This window comes from Dermacentor albipictus, chromosome 3, assembly GCF_038994185.2.
Source record: "Dermacentor albipictus isolate Rhodes 1998 colony chromosome 3, USDA_Dalb.pri_finalv2, whole genome shotgun sequence".
NCBI classification, from domain to species: domain Eukaryota; kingdom Metazoa; phylum Arthropoda; class Arachnida; order Ixodida; family Ixodidae; genus Dermacentor; species Dermacentor albipictus.
Genome location: NC_091823.1, coordinates 108,332,362 through 108,345,611, shown reverse-complemented (window position 1 = coordinate 108,345,611; position 13,250 = coordinate 108,332,362). Strand labels below are relative to the sequence as shown.

Below are 13,250 nucleotides of genomic sequence, written 5' to 3'. Positions count from 1 at the left end.
AATAAGCCTCTCTATGTGGCTTATATAGATTACGAAAAGGCATTTGATTCAGTAGAGATACCAGTAATCGTAGAGGCACTACGTAATCAAGAAGTACAGAACGCTTACGTAAGAAGCTTGGAAAATATTGCTACATGCGTGAGGTATTTGTTTGTTTGAACGAGGCGCGTAGGCGCCATCACTCCAGAAAATAGGAGGAAGAACGAACTGGGCTCGCGCTGTGAATCTAACCGGTCAGCGCTGCAACTGTTGTTGTAAATATAATCTGTAAATAGTTTCTCGTCTTACTGACTCATCCTTCGCGTAAGAATATCTACGGAGGTTCTACAGCTACCTTAATTCTACACAAGAAAAGCAGGGAGATACCTAAAGAGAAAGGGGTCAGAAAGGGAGACACAATTTGTCCAAAGCTATTTTCTGCATGCTTAGAAGAATTCAAGCTATTAAACTGGAAATGCTTAGGAGTAAAGATCGAGGCAAATATCTCAGCAACCTTCGGTTTGCCGATGAGATTGTTCTATTCAACAACAATGCAGACGAGTTACAACAAATGATTGGAGACCTTAACAGAGAGAGTGTAAGAGTGGGGTTGAATATTATTATGCAGAAGATGAAGATAATGATAAATAGCCGGGCAAAGGAACAAGAGATCAGGATCGGCAGTCGGCCACTAGAGAGTGGGAAGGAGTACGTTTACCTAGGTCAATTAATCACAGGGAACCCTGATCATGAGAAGGAAATTCACAGAAGAATAAAGATAGGTTGGATCGCATACGGCAGACATTGCCAGCTCCTGACAGGAAGCTTGCCATTATTATTGAAAAGTAAGGTGTGCAATCAGTGCATTTTGCCACTGCAATATGTCCAGTGCCAATGCATTTGCCAGTGCATTTCCCAGTGCATTTTGCCAGTGCATATGCGGCAGAGACTTGAGAGCAAGTTAAGGACGACGCAAAGAACGATCGAACGAAGATTGCTAGGCATAACGTTAAGAGAGAAAGAGAGTGGTTTGGATCAGAGAGCGAACGTGTATAGACGATATTCTAATTAACATCAAGAGGAAAAAAATGTAGCTGGGCAGGTCATGTAATGCGCCGGTTAGATAACCGTTGGACCATTAAGGTTACAGAATGGGTACCAAGAGAAGGGAAACGCAATCGAGGACGACAAAACACTAGGTGGAGCGATGAAATTAGAAAATTCCCGGGCGCTAGTTGGAATCGGTTGGCGCAGGACAGGGGTAATTGGAGATCGCAGGGAGAGGCCTTCGTCCTGCAGTGGACATAAAACATGATGATGATGATGGAGGTGGTGGGCCCCCCCCGAAAAAAAATTCTGGGTACGTGCCTGACTTCATGCCAAGTGAACGGTGTTCTATACTTTCGCTACCCTCAATGTCGCCTTTGCAGAAAACTATGGGCGCTATCTCGGCAGTGTACCCAACGTTGGTTCTCGATAACGGAGTCATGAGAGTCTCGCTTATGGTATAACGCAGCCCGCGGCTAGCAAGGTCACAAGTTTGGATAGTCGTGGTTTTATGGAGCCTACACTGTTGTCCGTGGTAGCTCGATCCGGGAAAGCATTAAATGAGCTTAATACCAGCGAAAGAAACGCGTCCAAAAAAAAAAAGAAAGAGAGAGTTCACAGGAAGATGCACCATCCTGTGAACTCCTTCCTTCTTGTATGTACGCTTCTTTCACTGGTTTTCAGCTTAGTTGACCACGTACCAACTCGCTCATCACGTAGCGTTGCTGTGAAACCATCGAAATACACTTTACGCAAGAATCCGTTTCATGAAATGTCTGCAAATAGTATTTGCCTTATAAGTACATCTTGCGCGCGTTTATGTGTGTGCGTGTGCGTGTGTGTGTGCGTGTGCATGCGTGCGCGCCTTGTTTTAAAGAGGGTAGCTGTCTTTTTGACACAGTGACTCTTTCTTTTTTACTATTATTTCGTCGCCATGAGCCCAAGTTATCCTCATGTTGGCGAGGACGTGAAGAGGCGTGCAGTGATTGCCTTTCTTTCTTTCTTTCTTCCTTCCTTCCTTCCTTCCTTCCTTTCTTTCTTTCTTTCTTTCTTTCTTTCTTTCTTTCTTTCTTTCTTTCTTTCTTTCTTTCTTTCTTTCTTTCTTTCTTTCTTTCTCTCTTTCTTACTTTCTTTCTTTCTTTCTTTCTTTCTTTATTTTCTCTTTCTTTTTTCTTTCTTTCTTTTCTCTATTTATTCGTTGCTTTCTCTTTTGGCGTTTCATTTTCGATCATTTTGCTGGCTGAATTGTGTTTCATGTTTTTTATGTGGCTGCTTATGGGCTGGCAGCTATTGGTCATGGCCACTAAAGCGACTCGGTCAATAGCTTTCGTGGAGTTTGTTGATATCGTTCGGCCGAAAGGAAAGTGGCGGCGGTCTCGAACGGCCTTCAGAGCGGCATTCTATAGGCTCCGTGCTGCGTACAGGAGAGTATATTTGGCACGGGGGCTCACGAAAACATTGCCTGGAAATCGAAAGCGCTTATTAGCAAAAATATGCCCTTTAGGGTCTGTCAGAACGACCTCCGAGTACTGCGGGAGATATTTTTATCACAGAATACATAATCGAGACGCATGAGATGATGATACGCATTCTAAATAGGTATGGACTGAGTCACGCCACAAACAACAGTGAGCCCTTCGACACTATGTTGAAAGATTAGGCCTAATACCTGGTAAAGAACCCCGCCAGCCCCCCTGCCTGCTCTAACGCTCTCGCTGTGCTTTCCCTGGGAAAGGCGGAAGGACCTTGAAGTGGCGTTCGAACAGCTTCGAGCGCAGCCGATAAGGCAACGACCAGGACAGGAAAGGCTCCAGCTGCGGCGCAATATACGGCATCCGTAGCTGTGTCGTTGATCGAAATAATTATAGGCTAAAAAGGGTTGCGAACACGTAGGAGACTGATTTCATTTTCTGTCACGTAGGCTACCCGAGGGCGAGACCTGCGGCTCCCGCGCGGCGACCTTCAGGCTCGACCGGCTGAGCCAACCGTCGACTTCACCCGGAAAGCAGGCGCTCGCAGATGACTCGCTGGACAACTCGTAGATCATCGAACGGGCCGGCAGGTAAGCAACTCCTGTACGCTAGGTATACACGTCGATCCAGGCACGTGTGTGTGCGTGCGTGCGTGCGTGCGTGCGCGCACGCGTGCGTGTGTGTGTGTGGGTACTCGGCACAGCTGTGAGTGGCGTCAGCTGTCGCCACGCAGCAAAGGATCCGTTTCTCGAGATCCCCGAGCCCGTCTACGAGAACTTTTGAGCGGAATCTATTGAACTGTCACTGCTTGAGTTTGCTTTGAACGACAAAGATAAGCTGCGTTAAACCAGCCATATTAGCTTATCTCCAGCACGTGCCGGAGAAAAAGAAACTTAGAAGGCGATTAAACCTCTACTCGACGTTGATGAAATAAAATGAATTCCTGAGCTAGTTTCGGGTGTGAGTGGCGTGTATGAGCCATATATAGTTCATTATGAGAGGCCGAAGAGTCTCAAACGACAGCTTTAGCGTCTTCGACGGGAGGCGCAACTTCTCAACGAGAGCGTCTCAAAAGACTAGCTGGCACGAGCAAAAAAATGCGATTATGTTCTCCATATATACCACTGGTACCAATACCACCGGTACCGCAATGTGGTACTACCGATAGCGCCGGTGCCGCTTACCATATAGTTGTAACACCGGCGGGCTAAATAGAAATAAAAATGTAAGAAGAAAAATAAGATAATACGTTAAACGACTCTGCAATATATACGAAAAAAAAACAGAAAAAATGCAAAACATTTAACAACCACTGAGAATTTTAAGAACCACGATCTACATAATAATATACTCCACGTAATGTTGCAAATATCTATGTTTTATGCACAGCGCAGAGTGAGTGCTTGCCCAGCGACAAGAATCAGTAATGTCTACTCACGCTGAAATAGTCGAGTTCAAAACAAAAGCGTATAGAAATCAGTAATGCAGGAAACCTACCATGACATAACATTCACATCAAGAAGGACATCACCCCAAAGCACCCAAAGTGTTAATTGCATGATAAAGTCATCGTGACGTTGCCGCGTCAAACTGACCGTTATATGTTAGTGAGTTCTGATTTCGATGCAGAATGCAAAGCGATAATACATCGACTCAAGCTAAGAACGGCCGCACACGTAAGCTGACGTGAGATGCTGTTCCCGCAGTGATAAAGGAGTGGATTTCGAACCGTTTTCAAATCTCTCTGCCACGTACAGACCTTCAGTGCGAGGGCGCGCTAACAAGTTACGGTGGAAGAAGCTGCCCCATTTCGACATTCCGGCTGACAACAGTTTCGACAGCGACATATACCGATATACGCCACGAGGAAGCGAATTGTCATGCCGAATGACGAAGACAGCACTTTGTTGTACTCCGCTTCGGAGGATTACGGCTTTGACGACAGCGACCATGCGACTTCGGCGAGGAAAACAAAAAAAGGTGAAAAGAAGGAATCTCCACGCCTTCCTCCTATCGTTGCTTGACTATACGGCTACTGCAACGCGGGACACCCGCACACATGCCGATCTCTTCTTGCCCGAGAAGAACACCGACAACATGAATGGCCTCAGCCGGCAAGCCATATCCAAACACCTCGAGGCTCTTGCCCCCCTTGCGATCGCGGATTTGTGGATGTACGCCAGAAAAAAGGTAATGGCCATTGACGACACGGACTGAATCTCACTGTCGAATTAACGGTGAATTAGGCAAATCGCACCATTGCGCACCGGGATGCTTTGGGGCAACGATGGTTGGATGAAACGGCGCACCGGGGCCCCCTCTGGTGCGTCTTGCCGAATGCGCCGAAAGCGAAATCAAGGCGCAGAGGTACATTAATGGCCCCTATGATGCACTGAAGGGCCGCAATGTAGCTTTTTTCTTTCTCTATGACATAGCTGCAAGTGCATGGAGCGGACGAGAAGAGTGTCAAGAAATTGTGAAGTAGTAACAGGGATGCTACCTTCATCTGTGCCTTACCCATACTTTCTGTTTCTGCTTATCTTCTTGCTTCCTGACATTCCGGTACATAATATCATGTACCGCCTAGCCCACCAACCACTCCTCTGAACTCCTTTTTGGCACATCGTTTCGCTTTTTATCCTAAAGTTGCTTAGCTGCGTTGGACGATTTGATTGTTTGACATCGTTCATGTGCACAGGCTACGCTGTACCGTTCCATGCTAGCGCGCGCATTCTGCGGTGAAGAGATTCTATGTTCCTTTAGTACAAATCGTATTGCCATGGGACTGGGAGCCACGTGGGCCTACTGAAAGCATATATAGAGCGGTAGCGCAATCGGTAAGGGCATTGAGCGCGTAATGCGAAGACGTGGGTTGGTATCCAACCTGCGGCCAATTGTGTTTTATGCGAAGCATATTACGAGGGCTCAACCCAGCTCCTCAGGCGCGGCGGTGACCATGAAATCACGTGACACCGTGACGTCACGACAGAGGAGAAGTGGCTTTGGCTCAACTCTTGCAAGACGGGCTGGGTGGGAATCGAACCAGGGTCTCCGGAGTGTGGGACGGAGACGCTACCACTGAGCCACGAGTACAACGCTTCAAAGCGGTACAAAAGCGCCTCTAGTGAATGCGGTGTTGCCTTAGAAACGCGCTGTTTCTAAGGCGTGCGTCTCTTGCTCAGGCGCACATTTCGTTGCCGCGCCGAACGCTGCTTTGCTCGACGCTCACCGCGTCCAATGCGGGGCGCGTAGTCGCTGCCCTGTAGCCCATTGTCTTACACCCCTTGGCGGGTCGACGGGAACGCTGTCGCGTTCCACTCTTGAAGGCGAAGAAGTAATGCATGAGTTGTTCCTTCGTCTAACCGAACCAAATATAGCCAAGCAACAGCAGTTCACCAGGCTAAACAGTGGTTCAACAACTAAAATAAAGGCTAGTATGCTTCGCATCCTGGGCTTAACCTTACCTAAGCCACAGCCATTTTTTCATCCAATTTCATTTCCATTTACTTATCATTTCCTTATTTAAATTAATAACCACAGATAATTTCCCCTATGCTGTCCTTGGCGTCATTGTTTGTTGACTTCTTATAATTAATAAAATCACGCCACACGTTTTCCTCTCTTCTCGTTCATTACATGACAAGGGTCTCGAATCCAGCTCCTTTGATGTCTTCAGGTAGCATGTGTTGACTTATTGACCATTTGTATTCGCCCAAAAAGTTCCCGTATATGTAACGCCTGCGGCAGAAAGGATGTCCCACATGCGCCGCCAAGGCCGGGAGTGGTTCCGCTGGATAACATCCCCAAGGTTAGTTCTACTAGATAAACATAAATACCCCAGGAAATGGACGGGAAAAGTGCTCCGCGGTAGATCAATTGGTAAGAGCATCGCACGCGTAATGCCAAGACGCGAGTTCGTATCCCACCTGCTTGATGTGCAGCTGACAGTGGTCTGCTCCGGACCACCGCCAGTTGCACTTCACTCCTCGAAGAGGCAGAACGTACGTCGAGTGAGCTTCCGAACAACACTTTGCAATCTAGTGAACGTGATTTGAATCACAGATCGATGACGTCCAAGAGGTGCGACGTCATCTTTACGCATTTATGTCGCAATTACCACTGAATCACCACTGAACTCTTATTTCGTTAGAAGATATGTGGACGCTCGAGACACGTTCACGCCACTATATTCTAGTTCACCATAACGCCACCTTCGCCGCCACCGTCGTGCTGTCACGGTATAGACGCGCATGCGCGTCCCTTGCGCGGCAAAGGGTCTCCAGAGGCGCGCAGTGCGTCATGCGGACGCTCGCGACGTGTTCACACCACCGCCGCGGACTTTGTCGTGCTGTCCCAATGACGGCGCGTGTGCGGCTAGCACGCGGCATGGTTAGAGGGTCTCCGGAGACGCGGGTTGAGTCTGGCTGCAGAAATGACGAAGTGGACGCACCGTCAACGCTACCGCTCAGAAGCCGCAGTGTCGGATCGAGGGCAGCGTTCTGCCTTCTGCTGCCAGCATGAGCGTTGCGGGCAAGCTAGCGTTCCCGGTTAACTGCTGCGTGCGTGCGTGCGTGCGTTCTCTGATTTCTACAGTAAAAGTCAAACTAATGTGATCTAACATCTAATTGGATGCTGACTACGGCCGCCAGCATTCCGTCTGTGTCGCCTCGTCTGCCATCGAGGTGCGACGCCTGCAACGCCACTGTCGGCGCTCATAAAACCAGTGTACTGAGACGCCTGGCACCTGAGAGAGAGAGAGAGAGAGGGAGAGAGAGAGAGAGAGAGCTCTTTATTAGAAAAGCAGAGAATTTTGCCGGTGCGTATATATCCGCTGGCATGCTACTCTGTATAGGGATGGGGAATGGGATTAAAAGATTCCAGAAGAGAGTGGGTGAAAAAGAGGATAAAAATAAATATGAAATGTCCGAGTGGACCTGATACTAATATTTACAGGTGACATGGCGGGTAAATTTAGGCATTTGTATATGAAGTGTGCAATTTTTAAAGCTTTCCTATTAGACCAATTTCTGTCAGGTATTTGAACAATAAATCCAAAACCCGTCGCTGTTTTGAAGGGCCGGGCATTGGACCTAAGATGCTCGGTAACGTTAACGGTTCGTGGCAAATCACTTCCATTTGGTGCTCAAAAAATTGTCGCTCGTCGCGGTACGCGGGGCATTCTAGTGATATGTGCTCAATTGTCTCTAAGTTGCGACAGTTACCACAGTATCGGTTAGTGGTAAGCCCTATGCGGTACAGATAATTGTTCGTGTATGCCACGTTCAGTCGAAGACGATGGTACAATGTCTCTAAGTGTCGAGGAAGGGGTCGTGGAATTTTCGGTCTCATTTCTGGGCCAGTGTAACGCAGGAAGTTATCTTGGTGAAGCGGCAAATTCTAGATGCGGTCTTTTTCTTGACGGGCGTAGTTTTTGCCATGTTTGAAGCATCGGCTTTTGTAAAAAAAAAATGTTCTCTTGAAATTGCGGTTTTGGAGTCCGTTTCTGGCAGCTTCATCCACTCTTTCATTTCCCGAAATGCCGGCATGTCCAGGTATCCACTGGAGCGTTATGCAATGTGCAGCAATCTTAGCCCTGCGGTGAAGATAAGCAATGTCAAATGCTACAGGGCCTGCACCTGCCGGGCCGCTGTTCCTTCTATACAGCAGAAGTGGCCTTGGGTGCTGCGTCGCGCCAACATATCGACTCCGTACACTTAGGGCACCGTCCGAGGAGCTCGATCGGAACGATAAACCGTGTTATCTCGGTCATTGCATCGGCCTTCGGGTGATATCGCCTTGTTTTTTTTTCGAGGAACGATAGTATTGCTTTTCTCGTTTCGTTTCATTGCCTCTCTGTTAAAGTTACTTACTGTAAAAGGTGAAACGGGCAGCCTGACACTCCGTGGGCTAACATTCTACGTGAGAGACCACGAAAGTGGCCGGAGGCATGGCGCCGCCAAAGCGCGATCGGTAATTCGCCACGCACGTAATGCGCGGGACGTCAGTTCGGTTCCCACCTGCGGCAAGTTATCTTTTTCTCCCTCTCGTTTATCTGTACCTGGTTATTTCTACATTCTAACTAAATGTGACCATTAACTTCTCCTCTGCTTTCTGTGGCTCTATATTTTGCCACTTGGTATGGTCGAGACCAACCGAAAATTGAGCCTCTCGCATACGCTTATGGGGTACAAGGCCTACTGTCTTCGGTTGTGAACGGGCTAACAACAAAACACCGCAGGTCTTAAAATGGTATCGTGCGCCGTGTTTCGTTTAATCATCTCTTTCGGGGAAGAGCTTCTCTATCGGACACCTTATAGATTCTCTAAGATGTCGTAAAAATTGTGATGTTAGATTGACAGCGTCGCGGCTAGACAGGAAGATTTCATATTCAAGATTCTAGACAGGAAAGTTCGGCCTTTAAGTTCTCCCCATAGAATACATTTTTTTTATTTAATAAAAGGCGGATGATGTCTTTAAAAAGTCATCTAGTAGCCTAGTGTCCACATAAGGGTAAGTACAATGTTAATGAATCTAAATTACAGCGAACGGTCATTAAACCACGGGTCATACGACTGTAAGAGGGTGTAGTACTCTTTCGTTTGCTTAGCTTCCCGCATTTCCTTTCGTGCGAGAGCCAGCTGCATAGAAAACGAAAATGTGCGGAGAGATTGAGGGGCCGAGCAGGGATGGCGACTCAGATTCAAACACCCCAATTAAGAGCCGCAGTTGCGCATTTCTTCGATTTCACTTTTTGCTCGGTTGCCCGTTAGTGACCCTCCACTGCAAACGCAACATATTATTTGTCATATGAAGTGTGATCAAGTATTAGCAGCTGAGGAACTTTCAGATCGCATGATTGAGAGTCTCACGAGGGTAGACTGAATGCAAAAAAAACCGAAAGCTAGGACTTCACTCGCCAACCTCTCTGAACAGTCTTACTCCGTGTATTGCATTGCGGAGCACGAGGTATGGCGTCCTTGCACCGTTCGCCTTTCGTTTTCCCTCTGCTCGTTCCACGTCCTTGATGTCCTTAGGTCTAGATCTACCGGATTCCCAGCCGGCCGCTTATGTAGAAACTCCTTCATTAACGCGTCGAGTGACCTGATTAGCTGCATCGACTTCTGGCCTTTCGAAGCAGCCGACAAATAAATCGGTAGCAGAGTAACAGCGGCTCGAGATCTTGAGCCAGTTGAGTAACCGACAACAGCTTATCAACGTCCCTCTCTAGGAAAGCTTTGTAACCCTGGTTGTCCAGGTAAAATGCTTACGTACGGGAACGAATAGGCAGCAGAAAATGACTTAAAAGAATTTCAGAACCAGCAGACGGGTCGATGAAACGACAAAAAAGAAAAAGAACAAAATAATGATAGGCGATGTATTAAGAGAAGCGCATTGCAGCTTTTATTAGTAACAAACCTTTTATCTATTTTTTTTCTCATTGAATAACGACCCCCCTCCCCCCGTGTTGTATAGAGACTCCCCGTGCGGCGTTGCGGAGTGGTAAGGAGGTCTGATAGACCTACTTACAATTCCTATTTTTTGTTTTCTTTTTTCTTCTTTCTGTGATTCCATTGATCTGCACTGTCTAACTTGTTGCTACTTGCACCACTGCCAGTTGCTCGTACATCGTTGCAAGTGTAAGAAGCAGGACGACCATGCAGCAGGGGGGGAGAGTTCTTTATTGAAGAACTGAAAGGTTTGCCGGCGTAAACGTACCCACCTACATATGCTACTTAGTAAAGGGAGAGGAAAAGGGAGAAAAATACACCAGAAAGAAGGCCGAAGAAAGTGAAAGAACAAAACAAAAATAAAATAACATAACTTTATATCTTCATTTCGCTCTTGAGCCCTACTTCTGCAAATGCACGAGTCATCTTGACTCTACTGCTGGCTTTTCATACAGCGTAATACTCGTTCTGCCTTGAAAACGTTTGGCTCTCTTGATAGCTGCATGAACGTGATTTTAAATAGAGCGTAGCTTCGACACCATATCGACACCATATTGCCGGCGCAATATATCTGCATAAGAATCGGCACATTTTATACCGTCACATTTTGTTTGTAAGTGTGAAGTCTCGGCAGTACCAGTAAACTGGAACCATGCCGGAAAGCAACTGTAATAACAACTGGGCAGTTTCGCCCAGCGATAGCAAGCTTTGGCTGCTACAAGGGAAGAAATCCAGAACGCTTCCCTCACCTCCGTACCACCGTGCGGTGCCGTATGCTACCACCGGTGCCCACAGTACTACCTGTGTCCTACCACCGGTGGTATCGCACCACAGTCCGTTGTTGCCGCAGGGTGGTTCTGTACCGAAAAGCAGGTGATGCTATAGCAAAACCTTTGTTTTATTCCGCAGTGTTAGACAGAACTATATTTCGTACCGCTCCATGAAAACGGTTAGTCACTGCTGCCTGAAAATTGCGGATAGTTTCCAAAGAAAGCTAAGCGCTTTAATAAGTGCACTATTAAGGCGTTTGCATTCTTAGGGTACTTCAGGCACTAGCCGGGGCGTGCGTACGTACGTACGTATGTATGTATGTATGTATGTATGTATGTATGTATGTATGTATGTATGTATGTATGTATGTATGTATGTATGTATGTATGTATGTATGTATGCGTGCATGTATGTATGTATGCGTGCATGTATGTATGTATGTATGTATGTATGTATGTATGCGTGCATGTATGTATGTATGCGTGCATGTATGTATGTACGTACGTATCTATGTATGTATGTACGTACGTACGTATGTATGTATGTACGTATGTATGTATGTATGTATGTATGTATGTATGTATGTATGTATGTATGTATGTATGTATGTATGTATGTATGTATGTATGTATGTATGTATGTATGTATGTATGTAACCGTTTTCCCGCCTACGTGGGTAACTGGCTAGTGTGTGGTCGAATGGTTAGTGCACAGGACAGCTATGCTGAAGTAATGTGGTTCAAAACTAATCATCGGATCAACTTGGGTCACAGTGTACGTGCTAATGTGTACATACGTGCCGTTCTTCAACGAAGCTCTTTCACGCCGACGTGGGTCATTGTAGATGCCGGACTGAGTATGTGCCAGTAGCGGTGCGCCGCTCTGCAATGAACGTCTTTGGCGCCAACTTGGGCAACTAAGTTCATGCCACTGGGAATGCACTTGCAGCTCTACAATGGCGATAAAGATCTCTTAAATTTCTCCGATGCTCAGTAGAATGGAGCCCACGTCCCGAAGGTTCAATTACGGCAACGTGACGCATTAACAAACTGTGCCACAAATGCTCTGGGTAGATGCCCCTTCTCGACGAACGCCTTTCATAACAATGCTTTAGCGAGCTTCGCCATGAATTCACTGTGTATGTACCACAGTGTGCGGCAAGCGATGGAACTATTTATTCTCAGCGTTCTCAGGCAACCGCGCGCCACGCTTCTCGTCTCGAAGGTCGACGCGCACACTTTCCGTCAGCGCCACTAGACGGCGCAATGTGCCCAGAAAGAAGCGCGAGAGAGGAGCCCGATTGCCGTATATCTTTCTCAGCGTTCGCACACAGCGGTGTGCCATGCATTTTCTATGCCACCCCAGGTTTCGGTGCGGCTGAGCTAGATGGTGCCGTGTGTATACTTAGGGAAGCGCGAAAGAGGAGTCCCGCTGTAGTATGCGTCTCACACATACCGTTTAGATGGTGGCAATACGTCGTGTGACTACATTGATTCAAAGCTAACGCATTACCGTTGACAGTCACCGTGTGATGGGTTCTGCCGACTTTTTTACGTTTGACGTTCTGGATGACGTAGTTCTTGGTAAGGCTTGATTTTGTCTGCCCATCTTTCTTTTTTTTTTGCTTGTGGTTGCAAGAATGCGAATCTCCTCAACTCTCACGGTTGATATAGCCTCTTCAAAATACAAGGAATTAGCGTATTCGCTAGTGTGGCGCCAATCAAGGATCAAAATCAATAAAAAAAATTTTGCAAGCCGTCGACGTCAGATGTCTACTACTGGCTATTCGTACCTGAGACTACATCCACTTGATGTAAGCAATACGTGTATGCAATGCTATTCATAAAAAGTCGAATAAGGTTATTGCCCTCTACCCATTATCGGTGCCAAGGCGATAATTGAGCAGCCGGTGTCTGACATCGCTTCAACACGTTGATCATGTAGTATGGCAGCTTTTCTCCGTTACTCCAACTCCGTTCTGTTATTTTTCTTTTCGTGACGTTTTGGTGGCAGTTGCTTAACGGAGAATAGTAGAAAAGTGGGCTGTTAGGTTGAATGGCACTATAAACTGACGCTCAACCAAAATTTTTCGTGGGCGTAGCTGCACATTAATTTATACTTTGCATACATGTGAATTCGATATCCGACAGGATCACAATGACGTGTTTTGGGGAAAATAGCTTATAAGCAATAACACTGATCTAGTAAAGAACGAATGGTTAAGAAAACACACGCCACCTAATTTCTCAATAATAAATGCAGAACAGCACGAACAAAAGGGCAAGGGCAAAAAGAAACCTAAATAAACTAACAATATCTTTGTTTTGACACAAGGTAACTTTGAAAGCACACTCTATGCCGAATTCAGTTGCATCGGAACGAATTTCGCGAAGACTCCAATATTCCCACAGTGCAAATCGAATTAATTGCATTTGAGAGAATTACTCGTTCAAGTCGTGTCCTTTATTATATATTATTTCTCCTAGTAGGGCAGTTCGATAACGTGGTCGAAGAAAGAAAAAAAAAAGAACGA

At 46.6% G+C, this 13,250-nt stretch overlaps 1 protein-coding gene across 3 annotated transcripts in view; it reads left to right on the top strand.

The window, feature by feature from the left end:
* Positions 1–13,250, top strand: part of LOC135904874 (DNA damage-regulated autophagy modulator protein 1-like) — a 130,405-nt gene that overhangs the window by 28,314 nt on the left and 88,841 nt on the right. For all 3 annotated transcript variants that reach the window (XM_065435858.2, XM_065435856.2, XM_065435859.2), the window contains one exon: positions 2,948–3,088. The gene's annotated coding sequence lies outside the window, so the exon portion shown is untranslated. The remainder of the gene's footprint in view (positions 1–2,947; positions 3,089–13,250) is intronic.